Genomic DNA, 13,620 nt, shown 5'->3' on the forward strand with positions numbered 1-13,620 from the left:
GATTATTTCACTTAACATAATGACCTCCAGTTCCATCCATTTGCTGCAAATGACAGAATCTCATTCTTCTTTACAGCTGAGTAGTAGTCCATCGTGTATAAGTACCACATTTTCTTTTTTTTTTAGTTAATGTCAGCATAATATATCTTTTTTCTTCTTTTTTTAATTTTTTTCTTTTTATTATTATTATTATTATTATTATTATTATTATACTTTAGGCTCTATGGTACATGTGTGCAACGTGCAGGTAAGTTACATATGTAAACATGAGTACCACATTTTCTTTATCCATTCATCTGTTGATTTAGGTTGGACATTTAGGTTGCTTCCAAATTTTGGCCATTGTGTATAGTACTGCAACAAACATGGAGTGCAGATATCTCTTCCGTATGTTGCTTTCTTTTCTTTTGGGCATATACCCAGCAGTGGGATAGCTGGATTGTATGGTAGCTCAATTTTTACTTTTTTGAGGAACCTCCAAACTGTTCTCCATAGTAGTTGCACTAATTTACATTCCCATCAACAGTGTAAGAAGGTTCCCTTTTCTCCACATTCTTGTCAGCATTTTTTATTGTCTGTCTTATGGATATAAGCCATTTTAACTGGTGTGAGATGATATCTCATTGTAGTTTTGATTTGTATTTCTCTGAAGATCAGTGAAGTACCTTTTCATTTGTCTGTTTTTATATCTTTTTAAAAGAAATGTGTATTCAAATCTTTTGCCCATTTTTAATTGGATTATTAGATTTTTTCCTATAGAATTCTTTGATTATCAATCCCTTGTTATCAATCCCTTGTCAGATGGGCAGTTTACAAATATTTTCTCTCATTCTGTGGGTTATCTCTTCACTTTGTTGATTGTTTTCTTTGCTGTGCAGAAGCTTTGACACTTGATATGGTCTCACTTGTCAATTTTTGCTTTGGTTGCCTGTGCTTGTGGGGTATTATGCAAGAGATCTTTGCCCAGACCAATTGTCCTGGAGATTTTCTCCAATGTTTTCTTGTAGTAGTTTCATAGTTTGAAGTCTTTAAGTCTTTAATTCATTTTGATTTATTTTTGTGCATGGTGAGAGATAGGGGCCTAGTTTCATTCATCTGTATATAGATACCCAGTTTTCCCAGCACCATTTATTAAAGAGACTGTCTTTTCCCCAGTGTGTGTTCTTAGCACCTTTGTTGAAAATGAGTTCACTGTAGGTGTGTGGATTCGTTTCTGGTTCTCTATTCTGTTCCATTGGTCTATGTGTCTGTTGTTATGCCAGTACCATGCTATTTTTTATAACTTGAAGCCAGGAAATGTGATTCCTTCAGTTTTTTTGTTTTGTTTTGTTTTTTGCTTAGGATAGTTTTGGCTATTCTGGGTATTTTGTGGTTCCATATAAATTTTAGGATTTTTTTCCTATTTCTGTGCAGAATGTCATTGGTATTTTGATAGAGATTGCATTAAATCTGTATATTGCTTTGGGTAGTATGGACATTTTGACAATATTGATTCTTCCAATTCATGAGCATGAAATATCTTTCCATTTTTTTGGTGTCTTCTTTAATTTCTTTCATCAGTATTTTATAGTTTTCATTATAGAGATCTTTCACTTCTTTGATTAGTTAACTCCTAGGTATTTAATGTTATTTGTAACTCTTGTAAATGGGATTATTTTTAGAATTTCTTTTTCAGTTTGTTCATTGTTGGCATATAGAAATGCTACTGATTTTCGTATGTTGATTTTGTTTCCTATAACTTTACTGAATTTATCATCAGTTATAATGGTTTTTTGGTAGAGTCTTTAGGTTTTTCCAAATATAAGATCAAATCATCTGCAAAAAAGGATAATTTGACTTCTTTCTTTCCAATTTGGATGCCATTTATATCTTTCTCTTGTCTGATTGCTCTAGCTAGGACTTCCAGTACTATGTTGAATAACAGTGGTGAAAGTGGGCATCCTTGTTGTGTTCCAGATCTTGGAGGAAAGGCTTTCAGTTTTTCCCCATTCAATATGATACTAGTCCTGGGACTGTCTTATGTGTCTTGTATTATTTTGAGGTATGTTCCTTCTATACCTAGTTCTTTTAAGGGTTTTTACCATAATGAGATGTTGAATGTTATCAAATGCTTTTTAGCATCAATTGAAATAATCATATGTTTTTGTCATTCATTCTGCTGGTGTGATATATCACACTGATTGATTTGCATGTGTTGAACCATCCTTGCATCCCAGGAATAAATCCAACTTGGTCATAATGAACAATCTTTTTAATGTTTTGTTGAATTCAGTTTGCTAATATTTTGTGAAGGATTTCTGCACTTATATTCATCAGGGTTATTGGCCTGTGGTTTTCGTGTGTGTGTGTGTGTGTGTATGTGTGTTTAATATGTCTTTAGTTTTGGTATCAGGATATTACTGGCTTCATAGAATGAGTTTGGAAGAATTTCCCCTTCCTCTATTTTTTGGAATAGTTTGAATAGAATTAGTATTATTTCTTCTTTAAATGTCTGTTAGAATTTAGCAGTGAAGTCTTTTGGGTTCCAGGCTTTTCTTTACTGGGATACTTTTATTATAGTTTTTATCTCATTACTTGTAATTGGTCCTTCAGGTTTTGGATTTCAATCTAGGTAGGTTGTATGTGTCTAGGAATTGGTCTGTTTCTCCTAGATTTTCCAATTTGTTGGCATCTAGTTCCTTATGGTAGCCACTAATGATCCTTTGAATTTCTGCAGTATCAGTTGTAATGTCTCCTTTTTCATCTCCAACTTTATTTATTTGAATTTTTTCTCTTTTTCTTAGTCTGGCTAAAGGTTTGTCTGTTTTTTAACTTTTTAAAGACCAACTTTGTTTTGTTGATATTTTGTATTATTTTCTTCATTTGAATTTTATTTATTTATGCTCTAATCTTTTATTATTTCTTTTCTTCTACTATTTTTGGGTTTCATTTGCCCCTGCTTTTCTACTTCTTTAAGATGCATCTTTAGAAGTTGTTCTTCTTTTTTGATGTAACATTTATAGCTATAAACTTCTCTGTTAGTGCTGCTTTCACTGTAATACATAGGTTCTGGTATGTTGCGTTTCCATGTTCATGCTTCAAGAAATTTTTCAATTTCCTTCTATATTCTTCACTGATCATTCAGGAATGACCCACTGGTCATTCAGGAATGCATTGTTCAGTTTCCATGTATTTGTATAGTTTCCAAAATTCTTTTGTTATTGGTTTCTAGTTTTATTCCATTGTGGTCAGAAAAGATGCTTATTATTTCAATTATTTGAATGTTTTAAGACTTGTTTTGTGATCTAATATGGTCTATCCTTGAGAATGATTCATATGCTGAGGAAAAGAATGTGTATTCTGTAGCTGTTGGATGAAATGTTCTGTAAATATCTATTAGATCCATTCAGTCTATCGTGCAGATTAAGTGTGATGTTTCTTTGTTAATTTTCTGTCTGGAAGATCTGTACAATGTTGAAAATAGGGTGTTGAAGTCTCCAGCTATTATTGTATTGGAGTCTATTTCTCTCTGTAGCTATAATAATATTTGCTTTATATATCTGGGTGATCCAGTATTGGGAAAATATATATTTAAAATTGTTATATCCTCTTGTTGAATTGACCCTTTTGTCATTATATAGTGACTTTCTTTGTCACTTCTTATAGTTTTTGTCTTAAAAGTGATTTCGTCTGATATAAGTATAGCTACTCCTGATCTTTTTTCGTTTCCACTGGCATGGAATATCTTTTTTCATCCTTTTATTTTTAGTCTATGTGTATCTTTATAGGTGAAGTGTGTTTCTTGTAAGCAACAGATCAATGAGTCTTGTTTTTTAAATTCATTCAGTCAGTCTATGTCCTTTGATTGGAGAGTTCATTCCATTTATGTTCAATGTTATTATTAATAATAAGTAAGGACTTACCCCTGCCATTTTATTATATTTTTTGGTTGTTTTGTGGTCTTCTCTTCCTTCTTTCTTTTCCTCCTGTCTTCCTTTTAGTGAGGGTGATTTTCTGTGGTGATTTAGTTTCTTGCTTTTATTTTTTGTGTATCCATTTTATGTTTTTTGGTTTGAAGTTTCCATGAGGCTTGCATAAACTATGTGATAGCACTTTTTTTTTTTTTAACTTTTAATTCAGGGGTACATATGCAGATTTGTTACATAGGTAAATTTGTGTCATGGAGGTTCATTGTACATATTATTTCATCACCCAGGTATTAAGCCTAGTATCCATTAGTTATTTTTCCTGATCCTCTCCTTCCTGCCACCGTCCACCCTCTGATAGAACCCAGTGTGTGTGTTCTCCTGTATGTGTCCATGTGTTCTCATTATTTAGCTCCTAGTGAGATCATGTGGTATTTGGTTTTCTGTTCCTGTGTTAGTTTGCTAAGGATAAAGGCCTCCAGCTCCATCCCTGTCCCTGCAAAGGACATGATCTTGCATAACCCAGTATTTTAAGCTGAAAACAACTTAACATTTTGCATAAAGAAAAAGAAAACTGATAAAGACTCTATGCCTTAACTTTGTCCCCCCACTTTTAACTTGTGGTTTATATTTATATCTTATTGTACTGTCTATATCTTGAAAAGTTGTTGTAGTTATTATTTTTGATTGGCTTATCATTTTGTCTTTCTATTTAAGGTAAGAGTAGTTTACACACCACAGTTACAGTGTTGTAATATTCTGTGGTTTTCCTGTGTACTTACTATTACCAGTGCATTTTGTACCGTCACATGATTTCTTGTACATTAACGTCCTTTCTGATCGAAGTACTCCCTTTAACATTTCTTGCAGGACTTGTCTGGTGTTGATGAAATCCCTCAGCTTCTGTTTATCTGAGAAAGACTTTATTTCTCCTTCATGTTTGAAGAATATTTTCACTGGATATATTATTCTAGAGTAACAGATTTTTCTCTTAGGACTTAAAATATATTATGCCACTCTCTCCTGGCCTGTAAGGTTTCTTTTGAGAGGTCTTCTGCCAGATGTATTGGAACTCCATTGTATGTTATGTATTTCTTTTCTCTTGCTGCTTTTAGGATCCTTTCTTTATCCTTGACCTTTGGAAGTTTGATTACTAAATGCCTTGAGGTAGCCTTTTTTGGGTTAAATTGCTCTGTGTTCTATAGCCTTCTTGTACTTGGATATTGACATCTTTCTTCATGTTTGGGAACTTCTCTGTTATTATACTTTTGAGTAAATTTTCTACCCTTATCTCTTTCTCTATCTCCTCTTTAAGGCCAATAACTCTTATATTTGCCCTTTTGAGGCTATTTTCTGAATCCTGTGCCTCACTGTTATTTATTTATTTTTCTTCTGTCTTCTCTGACCCTGTATCTTCAAACAGCTTGTCTTCAAGCTTACTAATTCTTTCTTCTGCTTGATCAATTTTGCTACTAAAAGACTGTGGTGCATTTTCAGTATGCCAGTTGCATTTTTCAGCTCCAGAATTTCTGCTTTATTTTAAAAAATTATTTTAACCTTTTTGTTAAATTTATTCGATAGAATTCTGAATTTCTTCTTTGTGTTATCTTTTCTTTGAGTTTTCTCAACACAGCTGTTTTGAATTCTTTGTCTGAAAAGTCACATATCTCTGTTTCTCCAGGCTTGATCACTGGTGACTTATTTAGTTCAATCGGTGAGGTCATGTTTTCCTTGATCATCTTGATACTTGTAGATGTTCGTCTGCATCTGGGCACTGAAGAGTTAGGCATTTATTATAGATTTCCTAATCTGGGCTTGTTTTTACCCATCCTTCTTGAGAATACCTTGAAGATATTTAAAAGGACTTTGGTGTTGAGATCTAAGCTGGATCTGCTTTATGGGGACCCCAAGCCCAGTAGCACTGTGGTTCTTGCAGACTTGTAGAGGTATAGCACCTTGACGGTCTTGGACAATATCCAGAAGAATTCTGTAGGTTACCAGACAGAGACAATTGTTCTCTTCCCTTACTTTCTTCCAAACAGAGTCTCTTTCTCTGCTCTGAGCCACATGGAGCTGAGGGTAGAGTGACATAAGTACCCCTGCAGCCACCACCCCAGGACTGTAATGGGTCAGACCTGAAGCAAGCACAGTACTGGGTCTCGCTCAAGGTGTGCTGTAACCACCTTGGCTACTATCTATGTTTGCTCAAAGCCCTAGGGCTCTACAATCAGTAGATGGCAAAGCCAGCTGGGCCTATAACCTTCCCTTCAGGGCAGCAAGTTTCCCCAGGCCCCAGGTGGGACCAAAGGTGCCATCTGGGCACCAAGGACTAGAATCAAAAACCTTAGAAGTTCACCTGGTGTTCTACTGTACTGTGGCTGAGCTGGCACTCAAACCAGAAGATGCAGCCTTTCCCACTCTTTCCTTCCCTTTCCAAAGGCAGAGGAGCCTTACTCATGACCATTGCCACCTCATGCCCATGAGGAACCCTGTCAGACTATTACCCATATTTCCTTAAGGTCCAAGGGCTCTCAGTCAGCTTATGAATGCTACCAGTCCTGAATCTCTCCATTCAGGGCTCCCTTCTGGCCCAGGGCCCAGAAATGCCATCCAAGAAACAAGTCATGGAATCAGGGACCTCAAGAGCCTGCTTGGTGCTCTACTGCCCTGTGGCCAAGCTGCTGCCTAAGATGCAAGACTAATTCCCCTTTACTTTTCCCTCTGCTTTCCTCCAGCAGAAGGAGTCTCACCCCATAACCACCACAGCTTGGAATGTGCTGAGTCTCACGTGTAGCTAGCAAGTCTCAGAATCTCATCCAAGGCTGACAATGTAGTACCTGGGTATCACTGCTGGTTACTCAGGACTGAAGGGTTCTTCAGTTAGCAGGTGATGAATTCTGCCAGGACTGGGTCATTCCCTTCAAGGCAAAGAGTTCTCTTCTGGCCCAGAGTGTGTCTAGAAAGGTCCAGGGACTAGGGCCTGAAAAGGGGACTTCATGACTCCGATCAGTGCCCTATCCTGCTGTGGCTGAGCTGGTATCCAAGACACAAGACAAAGTCCTCCCCACTCTTTCATCTCCTTTCCTCAAGCAGAAAAACTGTGGGTCTCTTTTGGAGCCACAAGCTGTGCAGCCTGGAGTTAGGGGAAAGGTGATGCCAGCACTCAGTCATCCTGGCTAGTGTACCAGTAGGTCACATTCCCCCTGCCCCAGTCCACTGTCTCTGGGCCCATTTTAGCCCTAGAACTTGCCTAGGTGTTGTAGTTCTTGTGGTCTAGACCAGCTTTCAATTTATTTTGAGCCCCAGAGCACTTTAGCCCACAGTGGTGAGGCTTGCAAAAACTCAAGTTCTGACTGCTGGGATTGGCAATTTCCCTCTGGCTAAGGGTGGTTGAAATGCATCCTCTGTGGTCTGGCATCAGCTGAGTTTGGTCCAGTTTTTCTTTCTGCTATAACAAGGGCAGCACTGATTTCAATGCCTCACAATTGCTGGCTTTCCCTCTCCCCAGGGCACAGAAATGCTCTTCAGACCATGCTCCTACTGCCAGGGGATGGAGAAGGCATGGTGTCAGCAATTCAAGACTGTTTTTCCTACCTCTTCAGTGTCTCTTTCGGCAAAATGAAGTGAAAATCAGGTACTGTGAGTGCTCACCTCATTTTTGGTTCTTAGAAAGGTGCTTTTGCTGTGTGTGGTTAAATTGGTGTCGTTGAAGGAGGGATGATTAGTGGAGGCTTCTGTTTTACCATCTTGTTCCACCGCACCTGCCTTAGTAGCATTTTCTGGTTTCTAGCTTACTTTATGGTCAGAATACAATATGTAGTATATATAACATACAAAATATATGTTAAGTGTTATCAACTGTTTATGGTATTGGTAAGGCTTCCAGTCAATAGGTTTTGTGGGCATCAAAAATTATATGTGGCTTTTGGAATGTGCAGGAGATGATTCCCCAACCCCTGAGTTGTCAACTGTATTTGATTACATAATTTATTTTGCCGGTTCCTTTTGGTGAATTGTAATTTGCCTGTTTTGCTCTTTTTTTTTTTTTGTTGTTGTTGTTTTTTGCTATAATCATCAATGTTGCAGGAACATCCTGTATCTGTAGTTTTGGGTACATGCACAATATACTTTAAATTCCTGGAAGTGGATTACCATGTCAAAGGATATGCACATTTTAAATTTTGATAGGTACTGTTGAGGTTTATTTTTAAAAAATGCTATTCTAATTTATACTTCTGCAATATCATATGAGAATGTTGTTTTGCCTAAACATTTGTTACTCTGAGTAATTTTTTTTCTCTTTTTGACAATCTAATGGACAATAAGTAGTATCTTATTATTGTTTTAATTATTATTTCATTGGTTGTTAATGAGATTGAACATATTTTCATGTACACTGGTAATTTCTTTCTCTTTTTTGTGATTTTCTTTTTTGTATTATTTGCCAATTTTTCTATTGTGTTGTCTTTATCTTATTAATTTATAGATTTTCTTGTTAATTTATAGAAACTTTATATTTTATGGATTTTAACTATTTGCCTATTATTTGTGATGAAAGTGTTGTCTCCTTGTTTGACCCTTATCTAATATGTTGGCTTATGATTATTTAGAAGTTTTAAATTTTTAGGTAGTCTGTCCATCTTTTACTTTATGATTTATAGTTTTCTTGTCTTACTTAGGAAGAACAACCCACCCTAAAATTACTAAAGTATTCTTTATATTTTTACCCAGTAGTATTCATTGCTTTAAAGATTAGGAACATAAAAAGTCATCCAAAATAAAAAGTCACATGTCAAATAAAATGATTTTTTAGTTGTTTTTTGAGAAAGTAGGTTCTAGAGCCAGGCTGTCTGGGTTTCTTTCCAGTTGTATGACTTTTTTTTTTTTTTAATTATTATACTTTAGGTTTTATGGTACATGTGCGCAATGTGCAGGTAAGTTACATATGTATACATGTGCCATGCTGGTGTGCTGCACCCACTAACGCGTCATCTAGCATTAGGTATATCTCCCAATGCTATCCCTCCCCCCTTCCCCCACCCCACAACAGTCCCTGAAGTGTGATGTTCCCCTTCCTGTGTCCATGTGTTCTCATTGTTCAATTCCCACCTATGAGTGAGAATATGCGGTGTATGCGGTGTTTGGTTTTTTGTTCTTGCAATAGTTTACTGAGAATGATGATTTCCAATTTCGTCCATGTCCCTACAAAGGACATGAACTCATCATTTTTTATGGCTGCATAGTATTCCATGGTGTATATGTGCCACATTTTCTTAATCCAGTCTATCATTGTTGGACATTTGGGTTGGTTCCAAGTCTTTGCTATTGTGAATAATGCCGCAATAAACATACGTGTGCATGTGTCTTTATAGCAGCATGATTTATAGTCCTTTGGGTATATACCAGTAATGGGATGGCTGGGTCGAATGGAATTTCTAGTTCTAGATCCCTGAGGAATCGCCACACTGACTTCCACAAGGGTTGAACTAGTTTACATTCCCACCAACAGTGTAAAAGTGTTCCTATTTCTCCACATCCTCTCCAGCACCTGTTGTTTCCTGACTTTTTAATGATTGCCATTCTAACTGGTGTGAGATGGTATCTCATTGTGGTTTTGATTTGCATTTCTCTGATGGCCAAGGATGGTGAGCATTTTTTCATGTGTTTTTTGGCTGCATAAATGTCTTCTTTTGAGAAGTGTCTGTTCATGTCCTTCGCCCACTTTTTGATGGGGTTGTTTGTTTTTTTCTTGTAAATTTGTTGGAGTTCATTGTAGATTCTGGATATTAGCCCTTTGTCAGATGAGTAGGTTGCGAAAATTTTCTCCCATTTTGTAGGTTGCCTGTTCACTCTGATGGTAGTTTCCTTTGCTGTGCAGAAGCTCTTTAGTTTAATTAGATCCCATTTGTCAATTTTGGCTTTTGTTGCCATTGCTTTTGGTGTTTTAGACATGAAGGCCTTGCCCATGCCTATGTCCTGAATGGTAATGCCTAGGTTTTCTTCTAGGGTTTTTATGGTTTTAGGTCTAACATTTAAGTCTTTAATCCATCTTGAATTGATTTTTGTATAAGGTGTAACGAAGGGATCCAGTTTCAGCTTTCTACATATGGCTAGCCAGTTTTCCCAGCACCATTTATTAAATAGGGAATCCTTTCCCCATTTCTTGTTTTTCTCAGGTTTGTCAAAGATCAGATAGTTGTAGATATGTGGCATTATTTCTGACGGCTCTGTTCTGTTCCATTGATCTATATCTCTGTTTTGGTACCAGTACCATGCTGTTTTGGTTACTGTAGCCTTGTAGTATAGTTTGAAGTCAGGTAGTGTGATCCTCCAGCTTTGTTCTTTTGGCTTAGGATTGACTTGGCGATGCGGGCTCTTTTTTGGTTCCATATGAACTTTAAAGTAGTTTTTTCCAATTCTGTGAAGAAAGTCATTGGTAGCTTGATGGGGATGGCATTGAATCTGTAAATTACCTTGGGAAGGATGGCCATTTTCACGATATTGATTATTCCTACCCATGAGCATGGAATGTTCTTCCATTTGTTTGTATCCTCTTTTATTTCCTTGAGCAGTGGTTTGTAGTTCTCCTTGAAGAGGTCCTTCACATCCCTTGTAAGTTGGATTCCTAGGTATTTTATTCTCTTTGAAGCAATTGTGAATGGGAGTTCACTCATGATTTGGCTCTCTGTTTGTCTGTTATTGATGTATAAGAATGCTTGTGATTTTTGTACATTGATTTTGTATCCTGAGACTTTGCTGAAGTTGCTTATCAGCTTAAGGAGATTTTGGGCTGAGACAATGGGGTTTTCTAAATATACAATCATGTCATCTGCAAACAGGGGCAATTTGACTTCCTCTTTTCCTAATTGAATACCCTTTATTTCCTTCTCCTGCCTAATTGCCCTGGCCAGAACTTCCAACACTATGTTGAATAGAAGTGGTGAGAGAGGGCATCCCTGTCTTGTGCCAGTTTTCAAAGGGAATGCTTCCAGTTTTTGCCCATTCAGTATGATATTGGCTGTGGGTTTGTCATAGATAGCTCTGATTATTTTGAGATACATCCCATAAATACCTAATTTATTGAGAGTTTTTAGCATGAAGGGTTGTTGAATTTTGTCAAAGGCCTTTTCTGCATCTATTGAGATAATCACGTGGTTTTTGTCTTTGGTTCTGTTTATATGCTGGATTACATTTATTGATTTGCATATATTGAACCAGCCTTGCATCCCAGGGATGAAGCCCACTTGATCATGGTGGATAAGCTTTTTGATGTGCTGCTGGATTCTGTTTGCCAGTATGTTATTGAGGATTTTTGCATCAATGTTCAACAAGGATATTGGTCTAAAATTCTCTTTTTTTTGTTGTGTCTCTGCCAGGCTTTGGTATCAGGATGATGCCAGCCTCATAAAATGAGGTAGGGAGGATTCCCTCTTTTTCTATTGATTGGAATAGTTTCAGAAGGAATGGTACCAGTTCCTCCTTGTACCTCTGGTAGAATTCGGCTGTGAACCCATCTGGTCCTGGACTTTTTTTGGTTGGTAAGCTATTGATTATTGCCACAATTTCAGCTCCTGTTATTGGTCTATTCAGAGATTCAACTTCTTCCTGGTTTAGTCTTGGGAGGGTGTATGTGTTGAGGAATTTATCCATCTCTTCTAGATTTTCTAGTTTATTTGAGTAGAGGTGTTTGTAATATTCTCTGATGGTAGTTTGTATTTCTGTGGGATCGGTGGTGATATCCCCTTTATCATTTTTTATTGCATCTATTTGATTCTTCTCTCTTTTTTTCTTTATTAATCTTGCTAGCGGTCTATCAATTTTGTTGATCCTTTCAAAAAACCAGCTCCTGGATTCATTTATTTTTTGAAGGGTTTTTTGTGTCTCTATTTCCTTCAGTTCTGCTCTGATTTTAGTTATTTCTTGCCTTCTGCTAGCTTTTGAATGTGTTTGCTCTTGCTTTTCTAGTTCTTTTAATTGTGATGTTAGGATGTCAATTTTGGATCTTTCCTGCTTTCTCTTGTGGGCATTTAGTGCTATAAATTTCCCTCTACACACTGCTTTGAATGCATCCCAGAGATTCTGGTATGTTGTGTCTTGGTTCTCGTTGGTTTCAAAGAACATCTTTATTTCTGCCTTCATTTCGTGATGTACCCAGTAGTCATTCAGGAGCAGGTTGTTCAGTTTCCGTGTAGTTGAGCAGTTTTGAGTGAGATTCTTACTCCTGAGTTCTAGCTTGATTGCACTGTGATCTGAGAGATAGTTTGTTATAATTTCTGTTCTTTTACATTTATTGAGGAGAGCTTTACTTCCAAGTATGTGGTCAGTTTTGGAATGGGTGTGGTGTGGTGCTGAAAAAAATGTATATTCTGTTGATTTGGGGTGGAGAGTTCTGTAGATGTCTATTAGGTCCACTTGGTGCAGAGCTGAGTTCAATTCCTGGGTATGCTTGTTGACTTTCTGTCTGGTTGATCTGTCTAATGTTGACAGTGGGGTGTTAAAGTCTCCCATTATTAATGTGTGGGAGTCTAAGTCTCTTTGTAGGTCACTCAGGACTTGCTTTATGAATCTGAGTGCTCCTGTATTGGGTGCATATATATTTAGGATAGTTAGCTCTTCTTGTTGAATTAATCCCTTTACCATTATGTAATGGCCTTCTTTGTCTCTTTTGATCTTTGTTGGTTTAAAGTCTGTTTTATCAGAGACTAGGATTGCAACCCCTGCCTTTTTTTGTTTTCCATTTGCTTGGTAGATCTTCCTCCATCCTTTTATTTTGAGCCTATGTGTGTCTCTGCACGTGAGATGGGTTTCCTGAATACAGCACACTGATGGGTCTTGAGTCTTTATCCAATTTGCCAGTCTGTGTCTTTTAATTGGAGCATTTAGTCCATTTACATTTAAAGTTAATATTGTTATGTGTGAATTTGATCCTATCATTATGATGTTAGCTGGTTATTTTGCTCATTAGTTAATGCAGTCTCTTCCTAGTCTCGATGGTCTTTACATTTTGGCATGATTTTGCAGTGGCTGGTACTTGTTGTGCCTTTCCATGTTTAGCGCTTCCTTCAGGAGCTCTTTTAGGGCAGGCCTGGTGGTGACAAAATCTCTCAGCATTTGCTTGTCTGTAAAGTATTTTATTTCTCCTTTACTTATGAAGCTTAGTTTGGCTGGATATGAAATTCTGGGTTGAAAATTCTTTTCTTTAAGAATGTTGAATATTGGCCCCCACTCTCTTCTGGCTTGTAGGGTTTGTGCCGAGAGATCCGCTGTTAGTCTGATGGGCTTCCCTTTGATGGTAACCCGACCTTTCTCTTTGGCTGCCCTTAACATTTTTTCCTTCATTTCAACTTTGGTGAATCTGACAATTATGTGTCTTGGAGTTGCTCTTCTCGAGGAGTATCTTTGTGGCATTCTCTGTATTTCCTGAATCTGAATGTTGGCCTGCCTTGCTAGATTGGGGAAGTTCTCCTGGATAATATCCTGCAGAGTGTTTTCCAACTTGGTTCCATTCTCCCCGTCACTTTCAGGTACACCAATCAGACGTCGATTTGGTCTTTTCACATAGTCCCGCATTTCTTGGAGGCTTTGCTCATTTCTTTTTATTCTTTTTTCTCTAAACTTCCCTTCTCACTTCATTTCATTCATTTCATCTTCCAGGGCTGACACCCTTTCTTCCATTTGATCGCATTGGCTCCTGAGGCTTCTGCATTCTTCACAT

Source organism: Pongo abelii, chromosome 1, assembly GCF_028885655.2.
Source record: "Pongo abelii isolate AG06213 chromosome 1, NHGRI_mPonAbe1-v2.0_pri, whole genome shotgun sequence".
In the NCBI taxonomy this organism is placed as follows: Eukaryota; Metazoa; Chordata; class Mammalia; order Primates; family Hominidae; genus Pongo; species Pongo abelii.